Source organism: Pleurodeles waltl, chromosome 5, assembly GCF_031143425.1.
Source record: "Pleurodeles waltl isolate 20211129_DDA chromosome 5, aPleWal1.hap1.20221129, whole genome shotgun sequence".
Classification (NCBI taxonomy): Eukaryota; Metazoa; Chordata; class Amphibia; order Caudata; family Salamandridae; genus Pleurodeles; species Pleurodeles waltl.
In genome coordinates, this window is record NC_090444.1 from 1548058853 (window position 1) to 1548072535 (window position 13683).

The window sequence follows — 13683 nt, forward strand, 5'->3', positions numbered from 1 at the left end:
GGAGCTCAGTGGCCGCTTGACACAAATGTTAGCTTAACTGGATGGCATTCACAGTGTAATGTCTGGCCTACAGAGGTCATCCAAAGGTCTGGCATCCTCACTGACCTCAGTCTCCCACCTATCCCAACCTCGTGCCCCAAGCCCCACTCCTTCCCCATCCCAAATCCCTATTCCCAGCCCTATCCAAAGCACACTCACTCCTTTACACGCACCACTCAAACAAACACAAGCAATACATCCACACATAAACACAGACACACCACAAAACACGGACACACTCAAACATAAAAACTCCAAACCCACCACTACCACAAGCATACCCACAGACACCACACCCACATGCACAGCCACCACACCCACAGATACCACACCCACCACCACACAAACATGCACAAACACTATCACCACACCCGCAGACACCACACTCACCAGCACACAAACATCCATAACCAGCACCACCACATCCACAAGCACCACACCCACCAGCATGCAAAAATGCACAACTACCACACACACATCCACTGGCACATCTGCAGGTACCACAAACACACATAGCACCTCCACTGAACACTTTCCAAACACACACATACATTACTTATTACGCACACTATAGAAACAGAGGGGCACCTGAACAACAGACAACCAAAAAGAAACACAAACCAAAACTTACATCACAAACACTAGACCCACAGGCAACTGCACCGTCATCAGACACATGCACATCACACACTGCCACTCCCTCTACCTACCGAACCCAACTCCCTTGCAACCATTCTATCATTTTCCAGTGGAAGAGCTTTTATTTGCCCTGGCCCTGACCTCTTTCACATCCCAAACCACCCCAACCAAACATAAACCACCCCACCCAAACACCAACCCACCCATCCCAAACCCAATCCCACCCCTCCGGAACCCCAACCCACTCTTCCCAAATTCAAACCCACCCTTCCCAGATGCAAACCCACGCCCTCCCAAATCCAAAGTCACCCTCCAAATCCAAACCCATCCCTCCCAAAATCAAGTCTAATGCTCCCAAACTCAAAGACACCCAACCCCCAAGAAAAAATCATTGAGGTGCCTGCTCTTTGCCCAATAGAAGACCCTTCCTGAGGAGGTTGTATTTGGCAGTGCAAGTAGAAGGCAGGTTCACGGCATGCAATCCAGGATTGGGACTATTTAAAATATGCAGCTGCTTTGAATATTTTTTTTTAATTAAATATGTATTTTGAGAGGATTTCCTTAGTTTTCTAAAAAAAAAGAAATTCTTTTGAATACCTTTATCCTGGCATTATTTTTGTAATTGTTACTAATTGTTTGCATATAATGTTATTTCCGCCAATGTGTGTGTCATGCACTTACCCTCATTTCTGACAGTTACAAGCACAGGTATTATTTTTTTAGATGATTTTTATAATGCACACATTTGTGCTGCAGATTTGTGATGGATGGCATTTTTAGTGCAAACATTCATCATGTTGCTGGGCTCTTACACTAAAGTTGCACTGCTGTAGGACTCTTACCATGGGAGTAAGACTGCTGAGTTTAGGGCGTCAGCACCACTGCATGTAGATGACTGAGTGAGTCCCACACTGACTAGAAGCTGTCAGCCTGACTTTGTCAGCTAGATAGCAGCACCTCACCCAAACCTAGAAAGTAAAGGTGATTTGTGGCAGCCTAAAAACATTACACTCTTGTCTCCTCAGGGAATTTGTGGTCCACAAATCATATACCTTTCTCTCAGTTACACAAAGTCTCATACATGGGAAGGAAGAGAAGGTTATGCAGGATGTGTCAATATATTTATTGAAGGAACTGCATTCTTTGATAAAAAAAAGCATGAGCTGTGATTATTAGCAGGATGAAACATAATATAGTGATGATTGTGACCATTACAGTCAAACATATAAACAGTCCTAACATCCTGACACTATCATGAGAACAAAAAATCCTACCTACACCCTAATGTCTAACATGAGAGCATAGCAGTGTTAGCCCTTCTGCCCGTTCTGGTCTATGGAAGGAGCCCCGACTCCATACCTGAAAGAAGGCAAGGGTCTGCCTGTAGTTCTGCTGGCAGTCCTCCCGGTTTACTGGCAAGACAAGGCCAAGATCAACAAAGCTGTCAATGAAGTGGTGCCCAGCATGAGATGGCTCACTGGAATATTCCCTCAACCCTTCTTAGGCATATGTGGTGTTTATGTAACAAAATGTTTTGAGGACAGGCTTGACGTGATAGTATGTCTATGGTGAGAAGGCTGACTTTGTAATTTTTTAAGCTGCATTACAAGTTAAACTATCATGTATGAATATGACAGCCTTGAGCAGGGCACAGAGTGAAATGCGTGCAAGAGACAGATAAATGTAGAACACAAACAAATATGTTTTCTAAGAAAGGCAGCTGATAAAATATAAAAACATCAAGCTAAGAGCGAGCTGTACTAAAATATAATAAAATTAACATAAGCAAATAAAATGTGTACGCGTTTTAAAGGCACAGGCTCTGGGCCTAAGAGCTAAAATATGGGTGCCCAAACTAGGCACTGGAAGGAACTACAACACCCTCCCAATTGTTGGTACAAAAGTACAGGGTCCAATATTCTAAAGTAAACTACACTATTGCTAACAACTAATAGGCAAGTTAAAAATATACATAAAAGAGATAAATATGTGCAAGTTGACAAGCAGACTAAGCCGCAAAACAGGACAATTAAAGAATCCTTTCAAAAATTATCCAAAGGCCAAATTATCAATAATCATGTTCCCACAGGAAATCTCAAAGCACATTAAAGGCAATTGCATCCAGGGTAGATTCCACTTTGGGAGGCAGTAAAACCAAAAAAAACACTAGCTTGTCAGTCAAAAGGTAGAAGGAGTAAACATGTTACATTCTCTCGTCAAAGAAGCAGTTTTTCGCCCAGTGCTAAAGTTGAAGCACCAGCAGCCAGCAAATCCACAAAAGATGTCTCATGTGAGGCATCCTGCAAAAACTGTATTCTCATTGGACTAGTCCAGCAATAAATACTCATCAAGAACATTACCATATTTACGTCCATAGATGCTACATGTTGTAAGGCAAGACACATTTCTAGTGCAGTTTTAAAGTGGCACCACAAGCAGCGAAAGACGGGCTGCACACAAGTTAGAACTGGTGGAAATGACAGTGACCAGTTCCTGGCTAGTTCTTCCAACATTGATGCTTCGAAATTCTGCATCATGCATTCACAACATAGTTGGGCTGGCGGGAGCTGGATCATTTCTCTCAGTTGAGATGGGACAGCCATTCCGAATCAAAAATAACAACAGCAATATATCACCAATTAATGAAAATGTTATCGGAAATCTTCCAAAAACCCTTCAAAAGAGTGGATAGAGTGCTGAAGAAATCACTTTAAATATGGTCTGGAAGGTCCTGGCAAAACCAGAATCTACAGCCTTAAAAAGTGAGCAATCCCAGCAATGTTGGCCGCATAAAAATCTGACTTATTCATTCACTGAAATGTTTTGAGAAGTTGGTATTTAAAAGGGGCTGTAGCTCTGGGGACAACCTTGACACTTGGAGGTCATTTTTATTGGCCGATTTGACAGCCATGTGTTTTTGAAACAAAAGAGCTTTCAGCCTGCTCATCTTGTAAAAACAAGCTATAAGTAGCAATGTGAGGCCACATATCTTCTAATTTTATTTTTTATGTCATGTGTTGGTGAAAAAAGTATGTTCCGGCAACAAGCCATAATTTTAGAGACCGAAATTGCATAAGGAACTCCTGGTATCATCTCACAGCAACCTTGATCACTCAGTATAAAGTAATTCCAATACTGAAAGAAACTGAAACACTGGACAAATCAAAAGGACAGGAATACCCTTCAGATAGAAAGCCACATTTTTGATGAAAGCATTGCATGCTCCATGCAAGGACATCTACTTGCAAATCATAAAGTGGCTTACAGAAGTTTCACATTCACTACCACTAAGAAAGAGCTTTTTCTAACTGTTAAAGCATTTGTAATTGAAGGGCAGCTGTCATACCTCATGAATGTAGCTGTTTCTTAACTGCTCACATCTGCTACAGGAAAATGTTTTAAATACAAAGTGAATTGAAATGTTGAAATGGGCAGATTAATCACTCCATGTACTAACCACACTAAAAATTGTATTTCTGCCACAGTAAAAGGCAACTTTTCTAACTTTTCAATGTTAAGTATGATGTAACTAACTTCTTTCTTAGCCATTATCTGTTGTTTCCATGTCAAATTAAATATAGCAAATAGGTCCTTAGAGTTAACATGCTTCAAAGGCATGCAACCATTTAGAACTTGTAGCATCCAACTCAACTGCATATTAGACCTAAGTTGACTCTGTCCATGATGTAAAAGTGACCAGCCGTTTTGAGTAATGTCAATTGCAGAAGACACAATGTTGTTTAATGTGTAAATGAGGTTTGACAATGTGTTCATACCATTTTTGACAATGGCTAGAGCTTTCTCTAAATTCTCCCTATCTATTTTCCTTAAATGGGCAGCAGCTTCTATATGTGAAAACCTCTATATTTTTTATATTGCATATAGGAAATATTTTAAGCGCGACTTTTTGGAACCTAACAAGAAATCTTGTAAGTCTACATCTTCTGAAAGGAGACTAAGGTGTTCTTTTACAGTTGTTAATGTGGAAGATTTCAACCATTGTTGACAAATTTTGCCCACACTGTATTTTGTCACAATATCAGAGTGTTATGTGATGAGTAACAAGTGTCTGGTCTGCTTGCTCTAAAATCCTGTATGGAGTTAACAAAACATGCATGACAACCATTTGTGTCTATCGAACACAATAACCACCCATTGGGACCTGAAAGTGGTGAATTAAAGGTATAATTCTGAAATTAATCATAGAGTTGTTCTTCAGTTACAGTTAAAATCTTTTGCCAATTATCAAATTTAGCTTGTGAGGGAATACTGGGCGCTTTCATTTCTTTTATTTTTGACCACATTTTGATATTTGTTGTATGGTGTCATTGAGAAATATAGGGGGTCATTCTGACCCCCGCGGGCGGCGGAAGCCGCCCACCTGGCGGGAACCGCCAGAAGACCGTACCGCGGTCAAAAGACCGCGGCGGTCATTTTGACTTTCCCACTGGGCTGGCAGGCAACCGCCAAAAGGCCGCCCGCCAGCCCAGCGGGAAAGCCCCAGCAACGATGAAGCCGGCTCCGAATGGAGCCGGCGGAGTTTCTGGTGTGCGACGGGTGCAGTTGCACCAGTCGCGATTTTCAGTTTCTGCTTTGCAGACACTGAAAATCTCAATGGGGCCCTGTTAGGGGGCCCCACGACACCCGTTCCCGCCATCCTGTTTCTGGCGGAGAAAACCGCCAGAAACAGGATGGCGGGAAGGGGGTCGGAATCCCCATGGCGTCGCTGCTTGCAGCGCCGCCATGGAGGATTCCCTGGGGCATGGGAAAACCGGCGGGAAACCGACGGTTTCCCTTTTCTGACCGCGGCTTTACCGCCGCGGTCAGAATGGCCCCTGAAGCATCGCCAGCCTGTTGGCGGTGCTTCCTCCGTCCCCTGCCCTGGCGGTCCATGACCGCCAGGGTAGGAATGACCCCCATAATTTGTAGCGGAATAAGGCATGCTCCAAATAAAGCCTCCTAACCTTTATTTGCCCATCTTTTGTTCCCCATACACTCTTCAAGTCTTTGTAATTTGAAATAATAAGACTCAGCATCTTTAACATCCTGCCCAGTAAAATAAGAAATATTTTCTACATATGATATTGAACTCCTCACTAGTGGAGTTGGACCATGTCCCCACTGTGTATAATTATAAACTATTCTCAAGGTACCAGCTCAATGTAAAACATGATGTCTGTATGGGGGATGACAGAATATTTTCCCATAATTTGTGTGTTCATGTATACACCTTCACTTTCAAACACAATGGTGGTCATTACAACCCCGGCGGTCGGTGTTAAAGTAGCGGTAAAACCGGCAACAGGCCGGCGAAAAAAAAAATGGAATTACGACTGTGGCGGAAACAGCCAACATAGACAGCCACTTTAACACTCTGACCGCCAAGGCGGTACAAACAAACACCACAGTGGTAACCGGCAACAGATAGGCGGAAGACAATGTACCGCCCACATTATTACAAGCCACCAATCCGCCACCTTTTCCGGGGCGGATACACCGCGAACAAAAACACGGCGGGAAAAAAGACTTGGAAGGGAAAACGCTCACCTCTACACATCCCACGAGGAACCAGGACACCATGGAACCGGAACTTTAGACTCTTCCAGCCTTTATCTTCCTGCTCCTCTACCAGGAGCACGAACGCTGGCGGCGAAGACCACGGTGAGTACTGCACCTACGACACAGGGGAGGGAAAAACAGTGACACACACACGCAACACGCAACACTCCGACCCCCACCCTCACCGACGACAACACACACACTAATACATCATGATACATCACAGTTACACCCCCCCAATCCCCTGGAAGAATGCAAGGACAAAAGGAAATAAGTCAAATGATTGCAAATCAAAAATATATACATATATTAAGATATTCACACTATAAACAAATATATACACCAAGAATCCAAGTCCAAGCTATTCCACTATCATAGTCCGTGGACCACTGGGCCCAAAAGGCATGGGCGAGGCCCACACTCAATACCCGAACAAGACAGAGAAAACACTGCTGGGGCATCAGATAGAAATAAAAAAGGCACCTCAGGGGGAAGGGAAGGGGGGTGCACCTCAGCTGGATGAGTGCACAATGCCAGATCTACGAGGGGGCTCCATGCCCACTGTTCAATCCTGGGTAATGCAAAGCCACAGTCTCTCAAGTCTCTACAGTGGGTGATTTGCCCACTGCTATATCCTGGGGAGTGCAAAGCCACAGTCTCCCAAGTCTCTACAGTGGGTGGTTTGCCCACTGTTCAATCCTGGGAAGTGCAAAGCCACAGCCTCTCAAGTCTCCCAAGTGGGTGGTTTGCCCACTGTTCAGTCCTGTGGAGTGCAAAGCCACAGTCTCTCAAGTCTCTACAGTTGGTGGTTTGCCCACTGTTCAATCCTGGGGAGTGCAAAGCCACAGTCTCTCAAGTCTCCCAAGTGGGTGGTTTGCCCACTGTTCAGTCCTGTGGAGTGCAAAGCCACAGTCTCTCAAGTCTCTACAGTGGGTGGTTTGCCCACTGTTCAATCCTGGGGAGTGCAAAGCCACACTCTCTCAAGTCTCTACAGTGGGTGATTTGCCCACTGTTCAATCCCGGGGAGTGCAAAGCCACAGTATCTCAAGTGGATAACATTCTCCACTGGTTTCTGGAGTGGGTTTTGTGCCCAGAGTGTTTCATCCTGCCAAGGACTGAGGTAGTGGATGCCTTTCTCCACTGGTTCTCGAGGGGGCTTTGTGCCCAGAGTGCTTCATCCTGCCCGTGGCGGCCTCAGTAGTGTCGGAATCCTTGGCGCTCACTTGCCTGCGGTGCTGCTGTGGGCGGTGCCCTGGGCAGCTGTGCTGCTGGCAGGGGTGTACTCGGCAGCGGGGCTGGTGGCGGCGGTGTCCTGGGCAGCGGGGCTGGTGGCGGCGGTGTCCTGGGCAGCGGTTCTGCTGGCGGTGGTGTCCTGGGCAGGGGGGCTGGTGGCGGTCTTGTCCGCCGTGCAGATCTTCCCAGACTTGCCGGTTTTACTGTGCCCCTTCCTCACCTTGGATGGTGGCGCAGCTGTCTCCACACCCCCAACTGTACCCCTTGGAGCGGCTTTGGTGGCTGATTTCTTTCCCCTCTCCCGACGGGCACTGGGCAACTTTTTATGCTTTACAGGTGGGGGACTGTCCGTGCTCTGGCTCCTTGCCACACTGGCTGCCCGGCTGCCTGGCGCACTCCAGAAGCCGGTTACTACTGGCATCACTGGTCCCGCAGATGTTGTGGCTGAGGTGCTGGGTTTGGACCTGGAGAGTCGGGCCCTAGGAGACTGAAGGGGTGGGGGAGGTGAGGGAAAGAGGTCAAGGTTGGACAGGAAAAGTTTCTTAGGAACACTGGGACGGGTAGATGGAGGGGGTTTGGGAGTGGAGGAAGATGTAGTGGTTGTAGGAGGTTTACTTTTGGTGACTTTGGGTGAAGGTGCATGGGCTGGAGGCTGTCATGAGGTGGATGGCTGTTCTGTGGGTTTGTGGCTGCCTTTCTGTACCTTGGGAGGTGGCCTCACAGACAAACTGGGAGAGGACACAGGGGACGTGTGAATGGTAGTGGGGGTGTTGACTGCACATGAGCGGGTGTGGTGGTGTGTGTGCTTGTGATGGAGGCAGTGGCTGAGGATATAGTGCATGCAGGTGTGAGTGGAGACAAGACAGAGAGGGAGGAGGGAGACAAGGAGGAGGGGTACACAGTGGAGGTAGTGGATGTTGGTGTGTCTGCATGTGTGTGATGCTTGTGTGAGTGCCTGTGGGATGTGTGGTACTTATGTTTGCCAGAGCTTCCCTGTGTGGTACTTATGTTTGCCGCCGTGGAGGGTTCCCTGGGGCAGGGGAAAACCGGCGGGAAACCGCCGGTTTCCCTTTTCTGACCGCGGCTTTACCGCCGAGGTCAGAATGGCCCCTGAAGCATCGCCAGCCTGTTGGCGGTGCTTCCTCCGTCCCCTGCCCTGGCGGTCCATGACCGCCAGGGTAGGAATGACCCCCATAATTTGTAGCGGAATAAGGCATGCTCCAAATAAAGCCTCCTAACCTTTATTTGCCCATCTTTTGTTCCCCATACACTCTTCAAGTGTGTTGAGCTGTGTGCATGCTGGTCTGATGGTGTGCTTGGGATAGGCTGCGGTACAGGGGTTTGGGTCTGGGTGGAGGAAGTTGGAGGGGGGAGGCTAGTGACAGGGACAATGGTTGACATCAGTGCTGAGGCCAGAGTCTGAAAAGCTTGGTGATGGGCTGCCTGACCACAGTGAATGCCCTCCAGGTATGCATTGGTTTGTTACAACTGCCTCTATACACCCTGGATGGCATTCAAAATGGTAGACTGCCCAACAGTAAGGGAACTGAGGAGGTCAATGGCCTCCTCACTGAGGGCAGCAGGGGTGACAGGGGCAGGGGCTGAGGTGCCTGGGGCAAAGGAGATGCCCACCCTCCTGGGTGAGCTGCCACGGGGCAAACGCTGAGGGGCTGCTGGAAGGGCGGTGCTGGTAGGGGGGTGGCGGCTGTACCTGTAGATGCGGGGGCAGAGATGGACCAGCCACTGCAAGGGAGCTCCCATCAGAGGAGGAGTCCGTATCGCTGGTCTCAGCTCCTGTCCCAGCCATGGAGCTCCCCTCGCCCTCCGTCCCACTGGTAAATTCAGACTCCGTAGTGTCGCCCTCCAGGGCCATGTGGGATGCAGCTCCCTCCTGCTCCGGTGCCACTGCTCCTCCGCCTGATGATGCTAATGTACACAAGAACAGGGAGACCACAAAAAGGGGGGGGGGAGACAGAAGAAAGACATGTTGAGTGCATGCAATACCGCTCCAGTTGGCGGACACTACAGACACAGAAGCCCCCTGTACTACACCACACACTTGGAGTTCCCTATTCAATCCCAGGGACATGGGTTACAAGGCTATGCCCAATTGCTGCACACATGGATGTCAAAGGAGCCTGACTAGGTGTAATTGGCACTGTACACAGGTGGGGTGAGGTGCCACAGGGCCTGCTTTAAGAAGGGTCCTTGCCTACTAAACTCACCCTGGCCTAAGGGAACCCACAGCCCACCTCCCCCACCCAGACACCTCTGATGCGCGCTGAATCAGCAGAATGAGAGTGTACTCACCCCCTTGTGGCTGCTGTGATGCCCTCAAGCGCCCATCCAACTCCGGGTACGCCACCGCCAGGATCCTGAACATCAGTGGGGTCATGGTGCGACGGGCACCCCTCCCACGTTGGGAGGCCATCCCCTGCTGGGCCTCTGCCGTCCTCTTGCTCCAGCGGCGAATGTCCTCCCATCTTTTCCGGCAGTGGGTGCTCCATCTGTGGTAGACCCCCAGGATCTGGACTTCCTTGGCGATGGCACGCCAAATGTCCATCTTCTGGTGGGCGCTGACCCACAGGAATAGTACAGGGGAAAAGGAGAAGTTCTTACCGTCCGCACCATCACAGTCAGTGGCCCGCATCCCTACCCTTGCCATGACGCACATGTACTCACCATCGTTTCATGCACGCCTCATTCTCACCCCCCCTATCTTTCATCCACACCACTCCACACAGGCATTGCCCATACAGCATGCTCACAGTGTACTTACCTGTTTGTCTGGAGGACCGTAGAGTAGCGTGTACTGGGGAAGGACCCCATCCACGTATTTCTCCAACTCCTCTGTGCTGAAGGCAGGGGCCCTTTCCCCAGACACTCAAGCCATCATCTCTTCCAGACCGAGGTCACAGCAGCACTTGCAGTGTAGGTCCTCTCCTGTCGAAGATCAGGTATCAAGTGATTGAACAGAGAGAAATGGTGGTCACGTCCGCGGCAGTGCGTACCGTCACCACCGGCGTACATCGTCATTGGCTCCTGGGGCCCATAAGGTCCAATGTTAACCAATGCAGGATTGCGCTGCGGTCTTCGACCGCCTACCGCGACGGTGTACAACGCCAGCGCAGTTACCTCATATCCCATTGTCCCACTTTACAGGTCAGGAAGCCGCCATTTCATGGGCCCACATGCCATTATTTTGGACTGCGTCACACATATCTAGGCCTTGCCTAAACACTCATACAGGCATATGTCAATTTGCTAATATGTCAGAGTAAGCTATGTTTACGTACCTCAGAGTTGGTTGACTCTCTGCTCGCTGTTCTCCTCCATAGGCACCGTCCGCTGGGACATGTGAGGAGATGGTGGCATCTTCTGGTGTACAGACCGCTGGTGGACCTGACGACAATGGAGGAGCGACATGTGATCATCACCTACAGACTTGATCGTGCCACAATCGAGGAACTGTGTGCCCAGTTGGAGCCAGACCTGATGTCAGCTATCCACCATCCCACAGGAATCCCCCCTCAAGTGCAGGTGCTGTCAGTACTCCATTTCCTAGCAAGTGAGTCATTTCAAACTACAGTGGCCATAGCATCAGGGATGTCCCAGCCTATGTTTTCCAACATGTTGTCCAGAGTGTTGTCTGCCCTGCTAAAACACATGCAGAGCTACATCGTTTTCCCTCAGGTGGAGGATTTGTCTACAGTGAAAGGTGATTTCTATGCCCTAGGACATATCCCCAACATCATGGGTGCCACTGATGGGACACATGTGGCCTTTGCCCCCCCCGCAGGAGTGAACAGGTGTACAGAAACCGGAAGTGTTTTTAACAGGTGTACAGAAACCGGAAGAGTTACCATTCGATGAATGTGCAGATTGTGTGTTTGGCAGACCAGTACATCTCCCATGCCAAATTCCCTGGCTCAGTGCCTACATTTTGAGAAATAGCAGCATCCTTTATGTGATGGGACAAATCCAGAGGCACAGTGTGTGGCTATTAGGTGAGGACATGGACCCAATACAGTGTGAATAATTGTCTGGGTCTGGGGATGTCCCTATGAGTTAGCGTGTGTCTAACAGTTGTCCCTCGCCATTTGCAGGTGACTCTAGTTACCCAAATCTTTCATGGCTACTGACCCCAGTGAGGAATCCCAAGACAAGGGCAGAGGAACGCTACAATGAGGCCCATGGGCGAACTAGGAGGGTTATAGAGAGGACGTTCGGCCTCCTGAAGGCCAGGTTCCGGTGCCTCCATATGACAGGTGGTTCAATATTCTAGTCACTGAGTTGTCACTTTCCCTTACGATTTCACAGATGTGGGTCCCACTGTGTGACATCTGCTTTGTTTCTGCATGGACTAGAGCTGTGTGACATAGGTATGTTGACATTACATTTGATATAGCATTTTGCCACTGTTGTTGCAAATACCTATTTTCGAAAGCACAGACTGACTCCAGATTGTTTTTTTATTTAAGAGTGTTTATTTGAGTGCTTCATAGTGGAGGGGGTTATAAAATGGTCAGGGGTGATGGTGGAGGAATGTCCATGGCAGAGTCCAGTCTATTAGTCTCACAGGTGCATTGTCCAAAGGGGCATAGGAAGTGGAGCTGGGGCAGTTTAAGTATGGACAGGGTGACAAAGTGGGACAGAAGGATGACAATCAGGGTGGTCTCAATTCTTGGCGGGGGTCTTGGCATTGTTCTCTGTCTTTGTCCTGGATCTCAGGGACCGCTTGCGGGGTGGTTCTCCATCTGCAGGGGGTGGGGTGCTGGTGTGGTGGTCCTGTGGTGGTTCCTCCTGTCCACTAGCGCCGGTGGAGGTGGTGGGCAGTTCATTGTCCAGGCTAGTGTCAGGGGCCCCTTGTTGTACCACAGTGTCCTTCCTGGTGTTCACGAGTTCCTTCAGCACCCCTACAATGGTGCCCAGGGTGGAATTGATGGATGTTAGTTCCTCCCTGAAGCTCAGATACTGTTCCTCCTGCAGCCGCTGGGTCTCTTGAAACTTGGCCATTACCGTTGCCATCGTCTCCTGGGAATGGTGGTAGGCTCCCATGATCGAGGAGAGGGCCTCGTGGAGAGTGGGTTCCCTGGGCCTGTCCTTCCCTTGTTGCACAGCAGCCCTCCCAGTTCCCCTGTGTTCCTGGGCCTCTGTCCCCTGAACCGTGTGCCCACTACCACTGCCCCCAAGTCCCTGGTGTTGTTGGAGTGGTGGGTTAGCCTGAGTTCCCTGTAGTGGTGGACACACTGCTGATTGACGTGTCCTGGGGATAGAGGTATGGGCCCGCTGGGTGGGTGCTGCGCTGGTGTTTCCAGAGGGGGCAAGCTCTGTAGTGGCCTGTGCCAGTGTTAGGGGAACCGACTGTCCTGAGGTCCCAGATGGCCCGGGCTGGTCAACTAGATCCAGTTGGACAGAGCTGCTGTCATCACTGTGGGCCTCTTCTGTGGGTGGAGTGGGCATATCTGGACACAACTGTCCGGTGACGTTGGGTAGGGGTCCTGCAGGGGTGTAAAGGCATGATTATTGCATCTGTGTGTGCCATGGCGTGCAATGGGTGGGTGACCTTGTACCCCAGTGCTTGCATTCCTGTGTGTGACCTTGTGTGATAATGGTTTAGGGGGGTGTATGGGTATGTGTAGTGGCCATGCATTGGTGATGGGTGTCCATGCTTTGGTGTTACATGCAGGGCTTGAGTTGTGTGGTCTGTGATACTGGGACATACGTGAGGAGTTGGAGTGATGGGGTGAGGGCAAGGGTGGTGGTAAGTGATAGCATGCAGGTAGGGTGGGGGATGTAATAGTTAAGATTTGACTTTCACAGAGTCCATTCCTCCAGCTACTCCTGCGAGGCCCTCCGGATGCAGTATAGCCAAGACCTGCTCCTCCCATGGTGTTAGTTGTGCGGGAGGAGGAGGGGTCCGCCGCCAGTCCTCTGAACCGCGATGTGGTGTCTTGAGACCACCGAACACACCTTCCCCGTATGTCGTTCCACCTCTTCCTGATGTCATCCCTAGTTCTTGGGAGCTGTCCCACTGCATTGACCCTATCCACGATTCTTCGCCATAGCTCCATCTTCCTAGCTATGGTGGTGTGCTGCACCTGTGATCTGAATAGCTGTGGCTCTACCCGGGTTGATTTCTTCCACCATGACCCTGAGCTCCTCCTCAGACAACTTGGGGTGTCTTTGCGGTGCCATAGGGTGGCATGGGTG